The 12,249-nt window shown below is 39.8% G+C and overlaps 1 protein-coding gene across 10 annotated transcripts in view; it reads right to left on the bottom strand.

The window, feature by feature from the left end:
* The window catches only part of DYNC1I1 (dynein cytoplasmic 1 intermediate chain 1), a 211,901-nt gene that overhangs the window by 1,516 nt on the left and 198,136 nt on the right, over positions 1-12,249 (bottom strand). The gene's annotated exons all lie outside the window — the stretch shown is intronic.

Genomic DNA, 12,249 nt, shown 5'->3' with positions numbered 1-12,249 from the left:
TACCCTTCTCTGTGTTCAGGAATTCACAGTTACAGGAAATGCATTACAATGGCCAACTGGATACTGCATTACTAGTCTGATTTTTTTATATCATCTTGCAAGATCCATTTCCATTTAATACCATTGATGTTTCTAATGAAGAGCTCTTGAACATTAGGCTTCAAGAAGGACGTGTAATCTAAATAGCTGAACTTCCAGACAAAATGCTTTAGTGCTATGGCAAAACAATACTGCAGTCATTTCCAGCTGGATCCAATACTGCAATTTCTGGAAGATAATGCAAGCTAGGATTGAGATAATTAAAAAAAAAAAAAAAAAAAAAAAAACAAAAAAAAACAAAACGAAACACCAAAACAAAACAAGCACTTTTCTCAACTTTGTTTTCATTAAGCCAAATTCCAGAAAACGGCAACAAGCATCCACATGATCCATGCAAGTTTTCACTGCCCTCCTGATGCGCTGTGATCACATCCTGCATATAATATGAAAGAATAACTGTTTCAAGACATTACACACTGCTTGGTACTGAAGAAGGCAACTGTTTTGGAAACTACAGGGAACTATAATGAACTGCTGTCCACCTTAGCAAATGGATGCTTTTGGACTGAAGAATGGGTATAACCATAGCTAATCCAGTCTGTACTACCCAGTACTCAATCTGAATTGGCTTCAATATTTTAATACACCAGAAGAAGTGTCAAGCAGATGGTCAGCTAACTGTGTCCATGTGGCACTAGCAGATCATAGGTGCCCATGAGGTATATGGTACATTGTACTGAAAAACAGTCAAATTATTCTCTTCTGGTTACATCTTGACTGGATACACAGAAGTGGAGACTAAGAAAAGCACATGACCCAGCTGGGGAAAGAGCTTGTGTGTATGGCCAAGATTACCTGCGTGTGGAAGCTCCACATCCGCTGGTGCAAATGTTAGTCGTATGGACAAAAATTTGCAATACAAGATCTAAATATCTCCGTATCTCACTGGTGATTAGCAAGTTTTTTTTCAATTATTTTTTCTCTAGCTTTGGCTCTACATCCAGTCTATTGCAGAAAACACAGTGTGTTTTTTTAACGCTTCCCATGTATTATACATGTATATCAGTGACTGAGTTACATTATGAAGGGCTGGTGTGCAAGTTTGGGGTTTTGCCTGTTGAAACACCAAATACAGTACAGTTAACATTAGGTCAGGCTATGGACTGAGAAATGCAGCCTGTGAAAAAGCCATGTCAGCCCAGTTAATATAGGCATCGTTGCAGTCTCTGGGTTTTCCATTCTTTGTCTTCCACTTCTGGCATTTTTCTTCTCTACTTCTCCCAGGAATGGAGACCAGAGTTACAAGAGTAAATAATTTCAGACAGCTGTCTCTCACGCTCACATACACAGATGTGGATCTGGGATGGCCTATATTTGAGAGACCACTCTGTCCTTTTAAAATTCTTCAGCAGAAGGAACTGTAGCACCAGAAGAGAGGTCAGTGCACCATCTCACAAGTACCTGTAGCACAGGTTTGGCCACAGCCACACACCTAGACTGGCTTCTGTGTAGTAGTAAGGGGCAGTGCAGAGATCCTGCTATCAGAGATGGAACCAAAACCAGCTGTGCAACTATCTCCCTGTCATTACTATATCTCCTAAAAGATTTCATTTCTTCTGATGTGCACAGCACTACCATTTGTCAAACTCTTGAATGAAATGAGTCTCACTGATTTCAAGTAGAAAAATCTTTGAAGTGGAGCAATACCCTAGGCAAAGAACTTTCTGAATTTAATAAAGCATCACTGCTTCTTGTCTTCTAAAGTCTTTAACAGCATTACATTGTATTAAGTGGCTGAAAAAGAAAATATGTCATTCTAAAGAAAAAATCGAAATATATTTATGACATTAAGATAATTTAATTGCCGATACTCCCCAGCATGGCCACAGACAAATAAAATCAAAGTCCAGGCTATTAAAACAACTTCGTATCTCAAACTTGAAGTGTCTCCCCAGGAATGTATGCGTTACTTGCATTATTTTTAGCTGACAGTGTTAGCAAGGTCTGGGCCATTTCTACTGACTCTGTTCATAAAGCAATTAATGACCGAAGTCAATACCTTTAGCACAGAGAAAAAGATATTCAATGCCCACATGCAACCTAATGCCTTACAACTTCATCTTATTTTACCTTATTTAATCTCATGCACTGCATCATGCTTTCAACAAGGGGCCAATGCTGCTAACAGATTGCTGGTAGAATAAACCTCTCTAATATAAATTCCTCAGGGATGCAGAGGGAAACCTTGGCAATTATAAAGTCAAAGGAAAAACTGTCTTTTATCCTCCAAACCCCTTCTTTCTGCAAAGGCCCCAATACTAAACCACAATAGTTATACAGGAAAGACCACAAATAAAAGTATCCACAAACTCCAATTCAAATTCTTCTCTGGATTAATGCTCCCCTTCCAGTCATTTTCCATTCAAGCTCCTTCATCTGGACGCACTGACACCCACAAGTGCTGGAGACCTGAGTCTATCTGTGGGATCTCCCTCTCAGCTTTTCTGCATGTTTTTCCTGCAAATAGCAGGGCAGAGGTAGAAGAAATGAGGAGATACTCCACGGAGGAAGGGCGGAGGTTTAGAGCTATCTGGGTGTTCCCCACTCATGTGACAATTTTTCTGTCCACTTCCAGTTACTACAAAGCAGCATCTGTTAACTTTCATATCATGATGTTGGTGCAGGGTAGAAATGTTCACCAAAGCATAATAATATAATAACTTATTTGGGTCAGGTTATTTGAATGAACTGATGCTAAGGCATGGAGCAGAACAAGAACATAAAAGCTAAGTGTTTTCCTCTGATCCCTTTACAGTGAAAGGCAAATGCTACCCACACCTAATTAATTGATTTACTCACACTGCTGCAGCTTTAACATCATGGTATGTTTTGGTTGCATCAGACTAATTCTAGTGAGGAAAACCAGTATTATCTACGAAAAATGGCTGCCAGGATCTTCCTGACAAGCACCCGTCCTTGCCTTGCTGAAGTGTCACCATTCTACACGATTTATCCACTACACAACCGAACTGTGTCTCACAGAGCTCTTGAACCTTCTGAAGCTTCTGTTTCTTGGGAGATCACTCTAGCCAAGCACGTCACTTACCTGTCAGCTTTCCTGCCCCGCTCCCTGCTAGGACTGACCAAGAAGATGGTTTATGTGCATCTGGTAGGCATGTGACAGAGTGCCCCGTCCCTGAGGCTCACCAGGGAGCACCAGGTATGTGAACTTCAGCAAAACCAGCTTCCTCCATCATCCCATGGAGCCAGAGACATCCTCTGTGTGCAGATCTTCCAATCCATACAGCAGAGATTTGACAAACACAAGCTGTATTTCTGTGTTTTCCTAGAAACTGTGCAATTAGCAACTTCACTGAACACTACTGCTCTGAAAACTGTGACAGAACTCAGGAAAAGGAGATGCTCTGACCAGACAACTCTTGATCCTGTGTTCTGAGTCAATCAGTGCTGGGCTCCCCCAGCAAGCAGGAAAGGAACAAAAAACCAGTGCCTGAAGATACAAATCAACATCAATTTCATTTTCAGATAAATTAACACATTCTAGTACATCTGCTCTTTAAAGTCAGGGAAAAGGAAAGAAAAGTAAAAGGCAAAGGAGAGAAGCAGAGCAGAGAAGAAGAGGAGAGATTTCGAGACAAAACTCCCAAATCTTTCAATGCGCCTTTTAAAGGAATCTATCCAGACAGTTGAAACAAGATATTACAACATATTTCAAGACTTTTCTGTATTTCCCTCCTATCTATCTTTTTTATGGCTGAGAGTGTTTCAGCTGAATTTGTCCAAATCCCTGTATAGCTTCAGTTTCCCTAAAAAAACACTTCCCAGGCAATGAATTATTCATTGAGGATATTTCATTTTATTTCTGACTCCTTGCCTTCCCTGAAGCCTCTAAATCTTTGGGATGGGAGTGGGAATACTCTTCCTGCCTTCATCCGTCTAAGCTCTTGTCCATCACAGCTCTCCTTTGAGGGCAGTGGACTCTCCTGAGAAGGAATCAAAATGCAATTTCAGCAGCAGCAGCCACCTCCACTTCAGAGGAACCAGTGTCCTGTAAGCTCAAAGGGAGCACAGTTGTCTGTGTTGAACCTGTTCCATTTTCTTTAATGACTGTACCTCATGGGTGTATTTACCTGTCACTGAGACACTAGCTCATAACCTGCAGCACTGATCTCTGGTTAAATTACTGTGTGATCCCAGTCACCAGTTCAGTAGTCACTCTTTTTTTGGCTTCACCCAGAGCTCAGAAGCCTCAAAGCAAAAACAGCCATGGGAAGAACCTCCTCAGCACTGTCAGTGACCGCGAGGCTGCTGCGAAGGGACAAAGCTCTCCAGGCAGCACGGCCTGTAAGGCTTCTGACCCACACATCCGTGGACACAGGTGTAAGTGGAGAATCTGACAAGGAGCAGCCACACCGGGGCTCGGGAGATCTGCAGAGCCTGTGGTTGCAGCCGGCCCGCGCCGCCCCAGTGCCGCACGCTGTTTTCAATTACAAGCTTGCAGACGAGCCGGCATGGTGGTCCAAGATACACTCCAAGGGTGATAGCGGTTCCCAGTTCAAAAATCTGTGGCCCATTCAAAACGTTTCGTGGAAGCACAATGCTTTCTTATTTTTGTGTTAAGGACAAGCTTGTTCTGATCTAAATTGATGGCTTTCTTACAGCTAATCACTGTGCTCTGAAAGGTCAGACACGTTCTGATTAACACGCATCTTTTGTTAGTTACATTTGGGTTTGTTGCTGTTTGGAGGCAAAGGGTGATCTTATTTTAGACAACTCTCTTTACTTAATTTACTTAATCTCATATCTAGCAGGGAAAATAAAAACTATATAAAAATTGATGTTCTAAAATAGCCTGTTGCTATTACAATTTTTTAGAAGGGCAAGTTAAACACTCTTTGAAGAGATAGGTAATTAAAACTTACAAAATACTCAGATTAACCTGAGTTTGTAGCAAGTCTGGTAAACTAGTGACTAAAATCTCAGACTTCACACTAAGTTATTTGTGTATGTGGCTTATCACCATTTTAATACTCCTTCAATTTAACAGCATCATCAAATAAACATAGCTTCAGGCAAATGTACTTTTAGCTGTATTTTCTCTGAGCAAAATTTTTGTCAACATATATTGTCTGTATAAGTGCTGAAAAGAAATCTGCTGTAAATACTTCAAGGAATGGATTAACATCTGAATGCAGTTACAACATTGTAGGTAAAAATGTGTTTCATGATGATTAACTACTTGAACTTGACAATTTCTAAAAAGTAGAACAATCACTTGGTCTCATTTTCTGGGTGAAAGACAGCACTTGCAGAATGAGGATCACAATACAAACAGTAATGAACAATTATAGTTCCACTTTCAAAACTGATCCTATCTTCTGGAGTTCAACAGATGTTTTGTCACTATTGTTGAGGTGAAAACAGATATGAAAATGTAAATATTAAATATCTTAATATACACATAGAGCAGGCAGGAACACACCTATTCTGGCCCTGGTCTTGCCCCCCAGAATCAATTACAGGCTGCCTTTGATATTTTTCTCAACCTATATGGATATTTTATTTCCTGAAAAAGCCTATATTTTTTCAGGCAACACCCTATGCCACACACATGGATGGAAACAAAGTGGGAGGTAATATGCAGTGAAATGGCCACCAAAGTAACCAAGAGCACCCTCTCCACATAACTGAAGTACCACTGTATTTAACTCTTGGGAGAGCCGAGCATCACTGTTAACAATGGATGAAACCACTGGCAGGAACTCAAACCCCACATACTGCATGCAGATGATTTTAATAAGATACAGTGTTTAGACCACAAAGGATACACTCAAGAGTAGCTCTATATATATTTGTTTACTTAATTGAAGGGGTGGAATACCATAGGCAACCTAAATACTGCATTTATTCTCTGCACAGCAGTCAGTCTAGTGTCACAGACACAATATACACCACCCTTCTATGAAGTTAATTACTTAGCCCTCATCTAGATTAATGTCTGTTGTGATTTATTTCTTTGCAATTCGCCAGCAGGCTCTGATTTAACTAGTGCTGCCTAAGTAAAAAAAAAAAAAGACAAAATATTAGCTTATATCAAAATCCCCCAAATTAAACAAACACTGAATCAATTTTCAGCAAACTCTGACTTTTTTCTTCTAAGAAGAACAGTAACTTCTGAATTGTTACACAGTTGATGCTAAATTATATTTTGAATACCAAGCTAACAATAGTGTTATTTTAATAATTTATATGTGATGTGCAAAGATATGCTGTACAAAGGGCCTACATAGGAACTGAACATTTGAATGCTCATTAATTCTTTTCTAAACTTAGTACTCTTTGTCTGCATCAGTCATCTCGATGCCAGTCTAACAGGAGAACAAAATAAAACATAGCCTGTAAATTATACATACGTGACACATAAATGCATGTTAACAGAACATTAAGACTGCAGACTGTAACACTTCAAAGATAGGAAATGTCAGAGTTAAGACTAGCTCCCTCAATTTGAGCATGTTATTAATTTTGTGTTATGGTACTGTCTTTAATCTTAAAAAAAAAAAAAAGAAAAAAAAAAGAAAGAAATAAGAAACAAAAATGGTGCTAGAAGCAAACGCCAATTATGGAAAACTTCAGCCTGAAGGATTACAACTTGCTAGGGCATATAGAAAAGAAAATAAGGAAGTGGGAAGTATTTTTAATTGTAGACAATGCTACAGTTCCTCCTCTAAAACCAGAGTAGACTTGGGCTCTCCTGAATTGACCAGAAGGAATGATGTCCAAGCTATCAAACAGATTACGCCTTCTTCAACCAATCAAATATCAAAATGCTGCACTTGATATCAACTACAGAGGATAAAACATTCAGTAATCATCAGTCATCCTGAAAGAGTTGACTTCAAATTGAAATTTCAAAAACTTCTATTTCCTTAAATCACCTCTTATTTTTAAAATACTATGGCTGACTACAAGCGTATAGCTCGTTCTTGAGCCCACTGCTTTCACCAGTCATATTGGGATGAGCCTCTCTTACGCACCTCCCTCAAGGGATACTTTCAGTGGCAGAGAGTGTTGGCCTGTAAGCCCTTGGAAACGAAAGAGGTAATCAGCAGAAAGAGCAGAAAGACCATCTGCCATGCTTGAGGAAAGCTCACAATTTTGCTTCCACAGAGGTGGTGCCCTAAGCAACAAAGTTCTTGCAGTTCCTGCCATTCCATTTCTTCTATAATTCCACCAATTTACAGGTGGACTGAGAAAAACAGTGAGGCATGCTGCCTGCCATTCACCTCCCATGGGGATCTCAGCCCTGCTCCAATTGTCATTTCTCAAAGTCAATGAAAATCCTGGAATTTTTTACATGCATTTCAGGACATTTAACATTTGGAGCTAAGGCATCAGGATTCTTCCTCTGCCAAATTATGTTATCAGTTGTCATTATTGTACAAGAAAGCCTAAAAATACTAAATGAACTAAACTAGAAGGTACTTTCCAATACTTTCCAATACCTACTTCTTTTTTTTTTTTTTTTTTTTTACTGACAACTACATTGATTGGAAGAATGGGCCCATCGTTCTCCCTTGGAACACCAAGCTTTGGCTTGTGGGGTGGCTGCACTGGCAAAGGTACCTCCCTGGAAGTTCAGCTGTGTGAAGGACTGTTGCCTCAGGGAAGAAATAAATCATATTCAGCTCAGCTTGCTTCCCCTCCAGACCAAGCTGGCCACGTCCATGCCATGATTCATGCCAGGAAACCTGTCAGAACAGGAACTTTAAAGAACTACTGCCACAGCTTTCCTGCTCTGAGCTGGCAAATGGACTCTCACCACAGCAGCTTATAAACTGCTCAAAGATTTTAGTCAGCAGGAGAGTTGCTGCCTTCTCTGAGATTTTGTACACATCCCGTTATCTGCAAGAGCTCATCCATCATGACATAGCAATGGGTTTTATTTTGTTGTTTTGGGATGGTTTTTTTTCCGTTTCAGACACAGATTCTTCCATCACTTTAGGCACTGCAGGATAGATTTCACATTTAAATTAAACACAGAATATAGAATTTTAGCTGCAAAATCGGATATATTAAGGCCCAGATTTATCCTCAGTTGATATTTTAACTGTTTTTTTCCAAGTCACAAATTAAGTATTTTTTCATGATCACAAGACAGACCATTCTGCAATCCATAAAGATTGAAAACATAGTTAAGGATTCTCAAAATGAAAACTGCTACTGGATGTGACAGGTTAAAACCACAGAAGCCCTCTGAAAAAAATTAATTATGCAAAACAGCTCTTGCCTCAGAAGTGTTTTAACTCCACAATGATAAGTCATGGATTTCTATGAAATTTGCAAATTGCTGCACACAAACTGAGTTTAAACTAAATTTCATACTTGGCAATTCTCCTCTTCCATACTCATGGACATTTTTCTATGGACATTCTTCAGTAACATTTCTTTTTACATCAGAAAGGGGGTAAAGAAATTCAGAGAAAATGTCACCCAATAGACTAAGTAGATATTTAAAAGACATACTCTGTGACACATACACATGACACATGCACTGACTACAGCTCTGCTCCCCCACCGTGTTCCACAGTACAGGGTCAGGATGGGGGCAGACCAGCTAAAGCTGAGACCCCTGTCTCAGCTACAGCTACCTCAGAAAGCCTGGACCCAGATTCTCTTTTCCACTAAGTCTCTTGACAAGTTTTCAGGAGAAGCAGTAACTGAGGAACTAGTAGTGTAGCCTGAGTAGTGTCCATGTAGACAGATGGGTATGTCTGATCTGGGTTTCCCTTTGCTCTTTTTCTCTTGCCCTTCTCAGTGCTTCCCAGCTCAGCAGGAAAATACCATCAGGAACACAGTCACATAGGGCTCTCCCTTCTCCCCCTCCTGCAGGCTGCACTGTGCAGAAAGGGAATGATCTCTTACAGATTCTCTTCTGCTGCTCTCATCACTTCGTTATCTGAGCGCCTTCCAATAGTGTATTAAGCTACATGATTAACTCCTGTCACATGTGGCTTGTTCTCTCTGATCCTCTCTGCAGGGGGAGGATCTAGGCTTTTGCAAAGGAAAAGGAAACATAAGTCAGCTCTAAAAGTAGTGTGCAAATGAATAAAAAGGACTAGGGCCAGAGTTTTTTTGGTTGGTTCACTGGGTTTCTCAAGGTTTTTATTTCATACGATAAGAAGCTGAATGATTCTTCTCAAAGATATTTGTATCCTATTGGAATCTCATGTCTTTTTACCCCATGAAATTCTCTGGGGAGCTACTAAGCTGTCTCTGGAGAACTGCTGAAATATTTCATAGTAAGCAAGTGGAAGCTAAGAATAAAGAATCAACTGAGTTCTTAAGATGACCATTTAAAACCCCCACCCCTTCTGTCTGTTTTCACTAATACCCATTAATTTCACTGTCTAATCAACAAATGAGAAAAAAAGGTACTTTCATTAAAAATCTGACACTTCCTCCTTTCATTCAAACAAGTAACATTCACAACAGTAAAAAATGGAAGTAGAATTTCATGTCCATTTATCTAGAGAGAGAAACAGAAGAAAGCATTGTTGCCAGGAGGAAGCAAACACCCGGGGCATGGGCAGGAGAGTGACCCTGTACACCAGGTGTGACCCACGTCTGCATCACACACAAGCACATCACAAAGTCCTGGGGACAGGCTCCACTTTGGGAGGATGTTTGTCCCACCATCTCTACCTGGCCTGGGAGTTCAGCCTTCTGACAGTTAAAAATATTCTTTTAATTTTTGACTCAAATGAGTACATGGCCAGCTTGCAGCCACACACGCTGGTGGCAGCACGTCCTCAGCTCCACTAGGTCTCCTCCTCTGGCCCCAAGCACTCTGCAAGAACATGGAACATCTATATTGCTGCCAGGCTCATGATTCCCTGGCTTAGTCACACCAAGTTCTTCAGTCCCTTTCTACCGGATACTCTCCTCTCCCCATAACCCACATCCACATCCCTCCCTGACACATTTCAAGAGTTCTTTTTTAAAATAAAATACTTTTTTAAACATAAGAGCAAGGGATTTTGCACTCACAGTGCAACTAGAATATGACCTGGAAGAGATAAAAGGGAAAAAAAAAGGGAAGAATAAATAATAGAAGGTAGGATGAGAGGCTGCTTCTTTTATAACCAAAAGTGCTAAGAGCATTTGCAAAGGTTTGATCTTTTAAACAACAGCAGTTTTATGAAGCTGCTTTGTAAGTCTGAAACACACGACAAGGGAGACTGAGAAGGGCAGAGAGCCAGTGATGCCACATGATACGCAAGGGGTGGCAGAGAAAGGGAAGCACAAGGGCCCAGGCTGGCACTGCAGATAAAGATCTCCAATCCTCAGCAACCAGCCTTAGGTAACACAGATTAATTAGATCACGGCTCAGTTTTCCCTCTTGAAAAGTACTTCCCTAATAAAGATTGTTATTAGGAACATAAGCCTCCATTCCAGCTTCTTTAAGTACCCAAACAGACTGAAATAACAAGGTAACTCATATCCCTTTCCATTTCTTATCAGACTAATACAAGCTCACTGACAAGCAAACAGCCATCAATAGGTGTGTATAGGGAAATTTCTACTCAGAGATATAAACTTATGCATTTCTGTGTATGGATGTAGCCAAGCCTCATTTTAAACTGTAGAAGTACATGAACACTTGGTTTTAACTTACCAACATAACATTGTTTTTCTACAGAGGAATAAACCAGTGCTTACATAAAGACCTCAAAGCGTTCACAGTAACCTAAAGTAATGAATATTATAATGAGAAACACAAGTATTTAGGGTGATAATGACTGGACTTTGCTCTACTTAGATCAGCTCACCCCCTATGGAGGCTACCAAAGCTTAAAGATTTTATCACCCTAGTAATCAGCAATGGGTAATGGCCTTCATAAAACACAGTAATTAAATTGACTGATTTCAAACTAGTGCATTTTTTTCATTAGGGAGTTCTTATTTAACCTACTTCAAAAATCCCTTTGTGAATACAGACTATATCAGTCAAAATTGAAATGATGAGGGACGAGGAGCTTGTTCTGCTCAATATTTCAGACATTATTCAAGTAAAAAGCTGAAGTTCCTGGTATTTTTTTTTGTCATCTCTAAATGCTTCCAGTTTTAAAATCTTTCAACTTATAAAACTGGGGAGAAAGAGGAAGCAAATCAAAACCATAGTTCTTTACATTTTCCAACAATTCTTAAGAGATTCTGTTTTGTTAAAACATGTTTTTAAAATTCTCTGAGGCCAGGGTTCCAACCTCCCTAGCAGAAATATCAACGGTGAAATTTAATTATCCTTTATGCCTGGATTCTGCATGTTGTTGTAACTACTGTGTCTTACTTAATCTTTGAATGTTTTTGAATAAAACTTGTGTGTAAGCACAACCCCTTATTATTGCTCAAATTTGCCTTCATGATATGTGCGTGAGCCATTTATCTGTGTTCCAAGAATACTTGTAACTCAACACAGATTTTAAAATAAAATGTTTTATGGCGAGTCTCAACTCTGCTTTTGTGGCAAAAACATTTCCCAACTCAATATATGCTCTATAGAAGCTTTATGATGGCAAAAGCAAACCTACTGGAAAATCTACCAGAATAACTACATGACACAAAACCTAGCTTCATACTTCTCTCTCTGGGCTACAGCAGTTTTTAACTGCATGAAAGAGATGCTGGATATGTGTTTTCCATATGAAATCTACAGTGAAACACAGGGATCACAAGACAGATGTACAAAGTACAAAGCTTCCCCACTCTAGCCAGAAAAAAAAGTGACTCAGTAGTCATACCAAAATGTGAGAGCTGGTCACAAATATACTTTTGTTTCTGTCTAGAACTCTAAGAATCTCAGAGCAGCTGTTAAAGGCTGCTGGAATCAAAGGAAATTATTTTATAGGCACCAGCAGGATATCCTTACTGTACCACTTCTTCCACGTACTTCAGGGCAGTTATCAGATCCTCCCTTGCTGGTCATGTACTTGAAAATGAGATATGGGATTAACACCTACGATGGAGCAAATGGGGAAGTACACAAACAACCTAACACAGCAGCCCTAAAAAGCCTTAAGGCAGTATTAACTCTGAAACCTACCAAAGTCACATAAACATAAACATCCATGGGATTCTGATTTCACTGCCAGGAAACAAGGACAGAGGTAACAACTGTACAAAAAATCC

This window comes from Pyrgilauda ruficollis, unplaced genomic scaffold (assembly GCF_017590135.1).
Source record: "Pyrgilauda ruficollis isolate IOZ18807 unplaced genomic scaffold, ASM1759013v1 scaffold2, whole genome shotgun sequence".
NCBI classification, from domain to species: domain Eukaryota; kingdom Metazoa; phylum Chordata; class Aves; order Passeriformes; family Passeridae; genus Pyrgilauda; species Pyrgilauda ruficollis.
The sequence above is the reverse complement of the archived record's forward strand: the minus strand, read 5'-3'. Positions and strand labels throughout refer to the sequence as shown.